The sequence below is a fragment of the Mesocricetus auratus genome, unplaced genomic scaffold (assembly GCF_017639785.1).
Source record: "Mesocricetus auratus isolate SY011 unplaced genomic scaffold, BCM_Maur_2.0 Super-Scaffold_100031, whole genome shotgun sequence".
Classification (NCBI taxonomy): Eukaryota; Metazoa; Chordata; class Mammalia; order Rodentia; family Cricetidae; genus Mesocricetus; species Mesocricetus auratus.
Window position 1 is genome coordinate 4821283 of NW_024429212.1, and position 13230 is coordinate 4834512.

Sequence of the window (13230 nt, forward strand, 5' to 3'; positions counted from 1 at the left end):
AGGCAGACTATGAGATCTTACAAAAACCATGGGCTGAAAAGATATCTCAGTCAGTAAACTGCTGGCAAGTGTAAGAACCCATGTTCAAACCCAACACCCACATCAAAAGTGGAGCACAGTGCCATGTGCTTGTAACCCCAACTTTGGGAAGGTAGAGCCAAGCAGTTCCATTGAGGGACACTTCTCAAAAAATGGTGGAAGGAGCCACACCTAATACTGTCACTGTCATTTGGCAACTACATACATGTACATACATGTGTACATTTCCTCATATACGTGTGTACTCATATCCACTCATCCATAAGCACCCATACAACACCTCTCTCTCTCTCTCTCTCTCTCTCTCTCTCTCTCTCTCTCTCTCTCTCTCACACACACACACACACACAAACACACATGGATGAAAAATATAGCTGTAGATCAAGTAATTGGAGCATTTTAGTTTTGCTTAAAACATTTGAAAACTAACATCTGATGTTTAATTAGTAACATTGCCTGGTGAAGTAATGTATTAGAACCAATGAATTAATCATGAAATCACTGTTTAATGTTACATGCTACCGGAAAGGTAAACCATGGAGGCAGCTTTATCATCTCCAGCTCTACAGTTTAGGGTCATGGACAGAGAGGCCCAACTGGGAGATCACCATGCCTGATTCTTCCCCTAGATTCTGCTCCATGAGTGACACAGCTGGGGACCATTGGGCACCTCCACAATCCATCTACTAGACCGTCTTCCAGAACACTGTGGAAAGCTTCCTTCCCGCCAGTTTTCCTCACCGACCTTTGTCCCAAGCTCTTTCTGACTTGAACTTGGGAGCCTGAGAAGCACGTGCTGTGATAATTTTGGACTGCCCACTACTCCTAGACCATCGTTGTGAGGTCTTCCCACATTCTGTTCCCCAGGCTGGAACCTCTCTGAAATGACTCTGCATGGTGGCTGAAATCAACTCCATTTTGCTGGATGTCCCCACAAGCTGATACTCAGGCTGGAAGGGGAAATGGCTTTCAACAGGAGGGGGTCTTTGACTCTCAAGGCCTGTCTCTAACTGGGCATCAGTTTTATCATCTGCCACTCTGACCCTTCCTGGCCTTTTGTGTCCATGGTTGTCCCCTTGTCGCTCCACTGACTCCTCTCCTACCACAACAGTGATGGAGTTGGTAATCCTAGCTTGGTCATTTCCACCTAGAGTTCATCTAACCACAGGCAGAAGGCAGAAGCGGTAATCCCTTGGTCCATCCCAACTGTTCCTCTCATGACTGTGAGGAAAATGTGTCTGGAAGATTTTTACCAAGTAGCCAATCTAAAGTATAGGCACAGAACACCCTATGTCAGCTTCAGAGTGTAACTGTCCAGACCAGCTCAGACACAGAAATGAGCGACTGGGAGGGGCCTGAGTGTCAGGGCTAAGGCACTGGGACATGAAGAGTTACCATCAGAATAGACACCAGTTTTCTTCTACAGCTGCAGAGCTGGGGAAGGGTACAGCCCCTTGGGGGTACCAAGGGACCATCTCCTTTGCATGACAAGTGGTTGCCAACCCAGGAGTAATTGAGCTTCAAAGAGGGCGTCCTGGGCGTGAGGTGTTCCCTTGGTACTGGAATGGCTGGAGTGCAGTGCCTGTAAGTGCCATTCCAGGGTCCAACCATAGCACTGATGTCTCAGGTAGGAGCCATTAAGGAACATCACACTTAATATAATTAAGAGCAAGGTTTCAAAGGAAACAAACAGTTAGCAGATAAGATGCAAGACTGTGCTTTGCAATCCACACTTAAGCATGCCACAAAGTTGTTGCCCTTTTATCCTTTGCTTTATATTTTCCATTATCATGTAATTTAATAAAGCTCCAATCTCTTTTCATGTTAAAAGCAAGCCCATTACTGCTCCGCTCACGTGTCTTATTTCAGCCCAATATTCAGCCCCATGGCTAAGCTAGGAATGTGGCCACATCAAAGAACAGTGCGAGAGATGAAAAATTTAGCTGGAATAATTAAATTTGATTATGTAACATGTCTGCAGCGCAGCCTCATTTTCACTGTATGGATTTCCTGGTGTAGGCGTGGGGTCCCCCATCACCTCTCATAAGCCTCACAATAACAACAAGTGAGACAGTGCCAGGCTGCAGATGACAGCGACTCTGAAGAGCATAGTAAGGACACACGCGCTAGGTCTTTATGAGTCTACATAATGGATAATAAAGTCTTAGGAGCTGTGCGTTTCCTTTTGTGAGGATGAGGTAACAAGCATAGGGTGTACAAATCATCTTAGTTGCTTAATCTCTAGCTATTGATAGCAGCATTTTGCTATTTGGAGAAAACAGCAATTAGAGGTGCCATTCAAGCACACACTCGTGTCTCTGTACATTGAAAATGGAACAGAAGTGAATCTTTTACAGCAGGACTCATGAGAGCACGGATTCATATGTTCTATGAGTGTGTTGGCAGTTTTACGAACGTCACTAGCTTTTCTGCCCCGGGTTATGCCAGGGGAACATCTACCTGACCTCCTCTAGGGCATGGCGCTGACCCTGCCACAAACTGAGACAATAAAAGGCTAAAGACATGAAGGTCTTCCACAGACTCATAAACTTACCGATGTTTCTCAGAAATGTCACCTGGCATTGAAGATTGTGAGGTAGCATTGGTCTACCAACCCCTTCGCTGCCACTTTCCCCTTCCACTAACGTCATCATCCTTCCTTAGTCTCCCGTGGAGCACCTGCTCAGTTAAACTGTCCCCTAACTCCTCAGGACCAGCCTGTCTCCCTGGAGACACAGGGACAAGATACAGTGCAGACCCAAGAGCACAGAAGGATGCAGCCGTGTGATTCATGCGCTCTTTTGATGTGCTGGCATGGAGACAAGTCACCACACATCCCAAAGAAGCCTGTCTTCAGCCCTAGGGACTGGGGACATGGGGTGGGTGAGGTGCTTTCTGTTCAAGCACGAGGACCTGAGTTCAAATCCCCTGCACCCACTCAAAAAGCTAGGTATGACTGTACTCGTCTGTAACCCCATTGCTCGGGGTGGGGGGAGGGGAGTGTAGAGACAGGCAGTTGCTCTGAGCCCACTGTCCAGGCAGTGACCACCAGGTTGAGTGAAAAACTCTGTTTCGAAACCCAACATGGAGAGCAGTTGATAAAGATACCCAGTGTTGACCCCTGGACTACATATACACACACACAGGGGGCAGGGGAGAGAGGGAGAGAGAGAGAGAGAGAGAGAGAGAGACACGGAGGGAGGGAGGGAGGTGCTTTTTAGTTCTCTCACCAGCAGCTTCAACAGTAGCATCAATGTTTTGTAAGATATACCAGTATCTTTGGAAATAAAAGTCCCAGCTGATTCATGCATCAAAGCCACAATACAAACAGAAAACCTGTACCCTGACGTCTCCTGGTAGCAGAGCACGAGGACTGGGAGTAGTGATTCTGAGCTCAGGTGTCCAACCTTCTAGCTTGTTTTCCTAATTGCATTGTTGTTTTCTACTGAGTGGAATAGTGAGTGCCTTTGCAACATAACTGCACTTAATTACCAAATGACATCTTATTTATGGGCTTAATAAACAGATTTTAAACAACTCCTCATTGTAGCTTTAAAAAAAAAGCAATGGCTTCCAAAACACACAGGAGAATTACTGTTTGCTGTAAAACCTGGTCCTATTCTTCTTCAGGCCCAAAGACCAGGATTAGCTTTTTGTGCTAGGGAAATCTGCTCAGAAATGGAAAAGGCAGTGTTACAAACGTAATGATGATTGTTTTGTAAACCATTTCTCCTATCTTGATTCCTTTAAATGCAGACCAGAGGTTTCACCACTTTAACCAACCCACAAGTCTTCTTTCTTGGCTTTTACTTGGTCGGGGGACTATGTTACGTCTCAGCGATGGGTAGACCCTAGCATGCATGCTCCAGAAGCCAGCAGCAGAAGAGGGCTTCTTCTAAGACCAGCAAGTAGATGTGGGAACACAATTCACAAAGCGGTGACCGACTTCCTACTTTTTAAAATTTAAGAAAGCCAAACCAATGATAAGCTTTACTATGACGGGCGTACACTGTAGTCTTTGGTATAAACAGTGTGACTGGACATCAGTGTTATCCAACCTGGAAGCAGTTGCATGGTTGTGACTCTCTGTTGAGACCTACACAGTTACATTTTAGGAGCCACACACTCTCTCACTAAACTGAGCGATAACTAGGGGGCATTAGTATACATGCGTGCTCTGATCTTTTCTTATTTGTGACCTTTAACTTTTTTCATTCTGTTATTATTAATTACCATTATGAGTGTGTGTGTGCGTGCGTGCGTGTGTGCGTGTGTGTGTGTGTGTGTGTGTGTGTGTGTGTGTGTGTGTGTGCAGGTGCACATGTGCCTCAGTGTGACTAGAGAGATGGTTCAGTGATTAAGAGCACTGGGTTCTATTACCAGCACCTCTATGGGATCCGACTGCCCTCTGCAGGCAGCACACACACACACACACACACACACACACACACACACACACACACACACACTGTACACGCATGCCACAGTATGTGTATGGAGGGCAGAGGGCAGAGGACAACTTGCAGAATCTGGTTCTCTACCTCCACCCACTGAGCCACCTTGCTAGACCCCAAGTGTTTTAGCAGGAGAAACTAGTAGGGAGAGGGCGTGTCATCTGGAAAGGCACAGCCCAGGCCTGTGAATGCCAACAACTCATCTGAGAATAACTTGGGTGGATGAAAGGTTAAGAGGCACACATTCGTCACACCCCAGGATCGTAGGTGTTGCCTCCTGCTGAGGGGCGGTGGGAAATAACTCAGCCCAGCACACACACAAGGCCATCCTCAGTGTTTGAGTGCAACTTATATTTTCATTCTAGAAAGAGCCAATTTGGGAGTTAGAAGCCTCGAAGATTCTCCAGAGGATTTGAATGTGGATGTCAGAGAGGTGCTGCCGCTGGACATCCTTCCCGGTTCACCCATTTAAAAAGATCTGCTGTAAATTGAGGTTCAAATCTTTCTCAGAGTCAAACAGACACATTAAAAATTAAAGTGTGCCTGGACTCCTAGGGGAGTGCCTGGACCCTGCCCTGAGTGAAATGACAGACTCTAGATATCCCCTATGTGGAAGGAAGTGGCGATAGGGTGGGAGGCTGGGGGGATAGTGGAGGAGTGTGGGAGGAGGGGAGGGAGAGGGAACTGGGATTGACATGTGAAGCAAGCTATTTAAAATTAAAATAATAAAAGAAAAAAGAGTAAAAAAAATAAAGTGTGCTCTGAGGTCACGGTGTGGCAAAGCCCGGCTCTCTTATTACCTAAGGGCGTTTATAAATGAGTGTGACCTAGGAAATAAATGAAGCAAAAATCGGAGAAGTTGTAAAGTGTTCCTACCCTTCGGCAATTACAGTTACTCTCTATGTTTAAAAAGAAAGAAAGAAACCACTCCTAAATGAATCACTTTGCCCAGAGTGTTTCTACAGTATGGGGAACCAATTTCATGTTGCCTACTTGTTTACACACTGCTGCCATTGCCAGAGAATTTAACCTGATGTTGCAAATGTTAACGGGAAAGCAAGCTAAAACGTTGAAGTGCTTTTATAATGAGAAAGAGGGGCTGTGCTCCAGAACCCAGGCAGGACTTGCAGGCAGCTTTCACCCTTTCTCTTCTGTAGCCAGTGGGAGCAGAGAAACACAAAATCACTCTAATCACAGAGATTGGTCAGAAAAAAACACAGCTGCAAGATCAAAGATGGCCCTCAGAGAATGCGACACTATAGGGAAGGAAAGATTCTCACACTGTTGTTTCTGTTTAAAGTGCGGATGGAAATAAGGGCTGGGGAGTTGGCTTAGGGGTCAAGGATGCGGATTCAGATCCCCAGCACCCATGTTACAACAGTAAATCAAACGTCTGTCACCCCAGTGTTGGCACGGTAGAGACAGGCAGACCCCTAGTGCTCAATGGCCAGCAAGTCTAGCTAACTGCGAGCTCCATGTCCAGTGAGAGACCTTGTCTCAAAAATAACACGGGGAGTGAGCCAGGAAGATGTCTGGCATTGGTCTCTGGCTTTCACATGCACACATGTGCTTATGCATGCAAATACATATTCATGCAATCCACATGTACACATATTCACACAAACACGTTCACACACATACAGCGTGCACACATGCACAAACAAGCATTCACTGGAGTAAAGAAAGTAAACAAAATGAAGGGTATCTCATAGACAAGATAAATTACAAATATGTGAATAGGTTTCAACTTCTCCAATAGACTATAAAACTATAGGAATAAAGGGTATTTTTCAGAATAGATCCATTTTATTTGTCCCAGGGACACACCAGAACAGAGAAAGGAGTAGGCTGTCATTCCAGCATTATCATCTGTGAAATATTTTACCAGGCTAAATAAAACCACAAAGATAGACACAGTATATGCCAGTTCCTGGATGGCTGGTTAGTGTTGTCCTGTGATGGCCACGGTTTTACGTTGGCCCTTACAGTGTTTGCACCAGGAGCCCAATATTTCACATTGTGCAAGCTAAGCATCTGCTGCTTTGCAATGCTCACAACACAAAAGCTGGTGCCATCTTAGCCCTTTGGGCCCTACCTGGAGAATGTGGCCTTGCTACAGAAGACCAATGCCTAGCAGTTTTCAGGCACAAACCAACCACCCCATTTTAAGAGCCCCGTGGTGGACCAATCTCAACTTTTTGTCATCCCAAGGCCTCAGGGAAGAGCGCAGTTAATACATGCCCATTACAATGAGTCTGATAACAAAACGTTTGCTGTGCACGTGGTCTAAGGGCACCGCACACTAAGTGGCAAAGCTGCCAGCTGAGCACTGAGATGGTAGCCGTGCTGGCACAGCACAGTGTCACCTGGATGTCCCGGGCTGCTCCTCTCTTCCTAAGGAAGCTGGCTGCTGTCAGCTTTGCTGGAGAGAGAACACCGTACTGAAGAGTGTTGGAGCAATCACCTTTCTTTGACCTCCTCCGTAGTCCATGTAGTGGGCTGGACTCTCATGGGAACTGTTTCCTGACCCCCACACTGTAGGCCCAGGCTGTGAGCTAACACTGCTCTGGGCTCAGTTTCCTGTCTGGATACCCTTACATGTGGCCAAGATGTGGCAAGAGGACTCTGGGTGGAAACCTAGCAGGTGTCTGGGGAATGTGCCCTGCAGATGAGGAGCCATACGAAGGAAGCAGCAGCTCCTCAGGGCAGCAGAGAGCATGAGTGGTCACACGCATGGGAGAAGGGAGTAGGCATGTAGTCATGTCCTCTCTGAGTCCCTCCTGTTGAGAGGTCATGCTTTTCACCTTTAACACAACAGCATTATTTAGAAAATGCCCAGGAAGTTCATGTTTACCACATGCAGTCTGCCAAATGCTTCTGAAAATATTTAAAATCATAGGCTCAGATTTTTTTAATTCATTTTATATACTAATTACATAACCCACCTCCTCCCACCCCTCAACTCATCCCTCATCCATTTCTCAGGAATGTAAAGGCCTCCCAGGGGGAGTCAACAGAGTCTGGCACATTCAGTGGAGGCAGGAACAAGTCCCTCCCCTATATATCAAGGCTGAGCAAGGCATCTCTCCATAGGGAATGGGCTCCAAAAAGCCAGATCATGCACCAGGGAGAGATCCTGGTCCCACTGCCAGGGACCCCACAAAGAGACCAAGCTACACATCTGTCACCCACATGCAGAGGACCTAGCTTGATCCCATGCAGCTGTCCTGAGTCCATGAGCTCCAAAAAGCTCAGGTCAGCTGTCTCTGTGGGTTTCCCTATCATGATCTTGACCCCTCTTGCTCATACAGTCTCTCCTTCCTCTCTTCTACTGGACTCCTGGAGCTCGGCTGGTGCTTGGCTGTGGAGCTCTGCATCTGCATCCATCAGGTACTGGGTGAAGATTCTATCATGACAGTTAGGATAGTCACCAATCTGATTACAGGGGAAGGCCAGTTTAGGCACCCTTTCCACTATTGCTGGGAGTCTTAGCTGGGGTTATCCTTGTGGGTCCCTGGGAGTTTCCATAGGCTCAGACTTAAGGCTCATTGATAGCTGTCTGTCTTTCTCTACATTCAGGCCACTTCACACACTTTCCACCCTAGGCTGGGCACCGAAATTTCCTAGGGACCAACAAGCAAGTGTCAGTGATACTGGGTTACCCTTTGTTGGTAGTAATCAAGTAACTGGTGAAACAGAAGAAATGGGTCACTAATAGAAAAAAACTAAGCCAACTAATAGCTGAACCTGTTCAACCAGCATAACCCTGTGTTACAGAAGAAAAGGAGGACATGCAAAGAGGTCAGTGGCCTGATGTCAGATAGCTTGGGACGTTTTGTTTCATTGATGAGGCTTTGACAAGTTATTCAAATAATGACTGAATCTAGAAATACATCCAGCATGACCCTTGGAGTACGTTTTTTAAGATGCATGCTATTTCTATTACATGTTTTTGGTTGTGTTTGGGAATTTCTGAAGTCTTGGGAGAGCCCACAAAGTCCAGTTTCATTTCTGCTGCTGTTATAAAACATCCTGCCAAAACCATGTGTTGGGATACGTGGTCTATTTTAGCTCATAATTCTAGGTGACAGTTCGCTGTAGCATGGAAGTCAAGGCAGGAAGTCAACACAGTCACATCACATCCACGAGAATGATGAATGCATGCATTCTTATTTGTGGGTAACACTCTTCACTTTACAGTCCAGGACCCCTTGCCTAGGGAATGGCGCCACTCACAGCGGGTCTTCTCACATTAATTAATGCACTCAAGACAGCCCGCATAGATACATGCACAGGCTGATCTGATCCAGATGATCCCCACTGACACTCTCTTCCCAGGCGATTAAATATCATGTCAAGTTGACAATGGCAACTGATCACATTATGCTTCCCTCACAGAGGTAGCAGCAGGCCCTTCCCCTGTGTGAGCATGGTGGCCTGTGTCACCCCAGTACATTGCAGTCTTTGCTTAGAGTGAACAGCAGTGATGAATGATGACCAGTGTCAGAAGGTAACTGTCATTTTTGAAAGAAAATTGTGGAAAACATTCTTGCTATTCTATCACCTATAATGGAAATATAGCTCAACAATCCACCCCGTTATGGAAAAAAATAGAAAGCAATTCACTTACTGCAGTGGAATAATCCTTCTGTACACTGTGTAAATTATGCTGTAATTGGCTTAATAAAGAAGCTGACTGGCCAATCATCTGGAAAGGATAAGGTTAGGTGGGAAAACCAGACTAAGGGTACTGGGAAGAAGGTCAGAGTCAGAGGAGTCAGCAGAGACAGAGAGGAAACAGGAGGTGCAAGATGAAAGAGAGGTAATACCACATGGCAGAGTGTCTATCAATATAAATGGGTTAGCCTAAGTTGTAAGAGCTAGTTAGTAGTAAGCCTGAGTTATCAGCCAAACATTTTTTTTTTGGTTTTTATGAGACAGGGTTTCTCTGTATTGTTTTGGAGGCTGTCGGTCCAGCCCGGCCTCGAACTCACAGAGATCTGCCTGCCTCTGCCTCCCGAGTCCTGGAATTAAAGGCGTGCACCACCACCGCCCAGCTCAGCCAAACATTTATAATTAATATCGAGTCTCTGTGTTGGTTATTTGGGAATTGGAGGGTGGGAAAGAAAAGTCTGCCTATACTGTGTCACAGACTTGAATCCTTGACTCCTGTCCTAAGATAGGTTTGTTCTTAAGACTTCCAAAGGTACTGTATAAAAAGGAAGTTTCACAGTTCTAGAAGCAATCAGTGAACCCCCTAAGCACTGATGGGGACGGGCGGGGAGCTATCCGCGATGCAGAATCTAAGACCTGTAAAGACTAATATATCTGACTACATTACAAACAATGTTCTGGGGGACGTGGGGTCAAAGTGGAAGCCAAGTGACAAACAAATGGGGTAGTTCGCCACTTATGTCACCCACAAAATGCCAACTCTCCTGAAAGCTGATGAGAAATGGGAGGAAGAAAAAGCTCAATGAACGAATTAGGAAAGTAGGCAAAGAGCACGGAATGTTCGCAAAAGCACATAATATCAGTGTCCCTTCAGGGCTGCAAAGATGTTCAGAAGCTCAGAGACCGTCAGAGCTGCAGATGGTTGGATCCCGTGACAGGCAGGCTGCACAGCCCCATGCTATGTGGAAGGACCACGGAAACAGTGACGTGGGAGGCAGCTGCTCGTTTTCACCCAGTGACCTCACTCAGTCACAGAAATGAAAGCAGGGCTCTTCCTGTAATTATGCAGGAATGGTGACAGGATCTGGAAGCTGGTAAGAGCAGTGGCGGGATGGGAAACAGCTTTGCTTTCTCTCTCCTGTTGTAGACACTTGTCCTCTGGATGCTACATTGACTGTTCATCTTTCCGTAAGAGGAACTGTCTACTTACATAGATACTCACAAGAGCAAGCCTATTACATTCAGTCACAGAAGTGGGGGTGTGGCATTGGACCTGCACCCGAGGTTCCAGTTGCATGTGGTCCTCGGAGATTGTAAAGTATCCCAGGAGGTGAGGGGTTGACTGGGTTTGAGTGTCCCAGAGATGCAGTTTTCATGAATCATCACCCATGTTGGGGTGGGGTTTTGCATTTTGCAAATGCCGGAATTACCCATACACCTGTTAGTAAGCCCCATAAATCACTGGTTCTCCAAGAAGCATCACACTTTTCCTGAGCCCAGGCTATAGACCCCTCTGACCTTCTTGGCTGCCCAAATGGCTGCTGATGACATAGACCCACTTGAATAGTCACTGTACAATCAACACATCAGTGATCTGGTTTACTGTTGCCTGATACATTTGCAGGTTGGAGAGACTAGGACAAACATCTGGGGTAGTCCTTTATCTGTCAAAATGTTCTCATACTGTCATCCTCCCCTTCATGCTTCAAAAGTCACTTCTGGGAGCACCATCACCATCATGGAGGCCACCCTAACCCTACTGTTTGCTCTTTCTGCCTGGCCATAGAAAATAAATGATTTCTTTCATGGTGACTAGTCAAGTCACAGATGCATAGATCTGGCTGCAGAATTTCCTTATGATTATGAGATACATTCATCAATTATGATGACCAAACACAGTATGCACCTGACTCCAGCAAACCCAGGGAGGTTGTCCTCACTGCAGGGTCAGGGGGAGGCCATCATAGGCCTATTCATCATGCCTAGCCTGGCAGTTTCTCTGTGGGCAACTGAGACACTGTCTTTCACAGGCTGAAATGGTATAGGATGCTGACACCACAGTCATATCTTAGACTCTGGGATCTGCTCTGGGGTCTGGGATCCCCTCACACCCATTTCCGAGGAAGAGGCTGAGCCTTCCAGTACCATTCCCAACTGTGTCAAAATTTACACCCAACCTGGAGTCAGGGAGATGCCAGGATGTCAGGGCTCTTGTACCCATGCTGGATGAGTGTTCTGGATTCTTTCAGGCAGTCAGCTCTGCGTGGAAGACTGGTCCATACTGAGTCCACCGACTTTGAGTTTTTGGTCTAGGACACTGACTATGTACTTGGAGGAGGAAGAGTGAAGCATGGAAAAGTGAAGAAATGGTGGTCCAGGGTGATGACACAGCTGAGTGTCCTACAGTCCTTGGTACCAAGGACTTGCACCTGTGGCTTCCCAAGCAGCAGTTCTCATTGGAGGAGAGAGCAGATGCTGAGTAGAAAAGACTCTTCCACATGTCTCCTCACGGGTTCCAGCTGTGGCTCCAGAATCCCTGTCTCAGGCCCTGCGAGGCTGTTCTGGAAATCAGGTCAACTATTTATTTTTATTTTTCAAAATCCTGAAATTCAGGTGGAGAGAAAAACTCAAGCTACTGTAAGGAACTGTAGAGAGTTCCTACACTGATACTTTGAGAAGATTTCTATACCTGCTCACTATGACCTTTTTGGTTTTCAGATGTACATCCAGAAACATGGATGCAAACATACTGCTACGGCACAGTGTTGTCTGAACTGAAACATTCCATCTTTAAAGGAGGAGGATGTGAGGGTATGGTGGGGGTGGGGTAGGGGGGAGAAGGGTTAACATTAAGAGTGCTTCAAAACCATATGGAAACCTGCTATAAGCACACATACATACATAAAAAAGTTTAATTGGAGTCACCCTAGCCAGAGGATAATACTTTCTGCTCCTAGAAGCCATAGTCTGGAGAATAAAAAGCTCACTTCCACGTATGGGATACTTACATTCAAATTGTTGGTTTATTCCGGAGACCCCCTAGGACAATGAAGGCTATTGCCAGTGCTATTGGTTGACCACCAGAACTTTATGGTAAGTACATATTGCTGAAGATACCGCATGCTGTAGTCACAAGACACGGATAAATCAAAAGGTTTCTGGCAGCGGGGAGTCTCCTCCCTCTGCCTAGCTTTCATAAAGTACCAGAATGTTCTATTCTGTGTAGGGTACTGGAGGAGAAAGGTCATGAAAGTCTTACTCAGTTCTGAATCTTGCAAGCTGCAATGAACACCACGACAAGATATACTCATGGGTGCAATAGTGACACAAATGTATTTTGGGGTAAGTGACCAGCTGTTCTTTGATTGGATGTATGGTCTGCCACACATGTAAAATACATATGCTTGGTACTGTAAACTTGACCAAGAAACCCATGGCTGGGGAGCTCATAGGCCTCAGATACAAACCCAATACTATTAATTTGCTAAACGGACACAGTATCAAAATGTCCTTTAAATACTATCTCTATACCCACAGATTAGTGCTGCTCTCAGACCTCAGAGAATCTTCTTTGTGCAGAGGATTGTGGGTAACTCAGAAGCTCACAACTGGTCAAGGGGAAGAGAGTAAGTGTTAGTGAAATGCTCGGCCATAAAGGGGACATCTATGTCACATTTACTTCCCCACCAAGGCTCAGGGAGCATCACCAAAGAGAAGGCAGAAAGACTATAAGAGTCAAAGGTTTGGAGGACCAGGGAAAAAACAGGATCTTTTGGACACCACAGGACTGATGTTCTTGTGAACTCACACCAACTATGATTGCCTGCACAAGACCTATACAATGTCAAGTCAGTAAACATTCCAGCATGGAGGGAGGAGAGGCTTGTAGTTCTAACCTCTAGCTAAGGAGCTATTTATTGGCAATTGATGACTGCTTAAGAGGGGGATAACAATGAGGGGATAGTCAAATTGTATAGGGCTGTAGCCTATAGTAGGTCAACCACATTCCAGTAGAGGACCCCAACATCCATTTGTAATGGGTGGCACAAACTTGACCAAGAGG

At 46.1% G+C, this 13230-nt stretch overlaps 1 protein-coding gene across 4 annotated transcripts in view; it reads right to left on the bottom strand.

The window, feature by feature from the left end:
• The window catches only part of Dlgap2 (DLG associated protein 2), a 684399-nt gene that overhangs the window by 110647 nt on the left and 560522 nt on the right, over nt 1-13230 (bottom strand). The window lies entirely within an intron of this gene.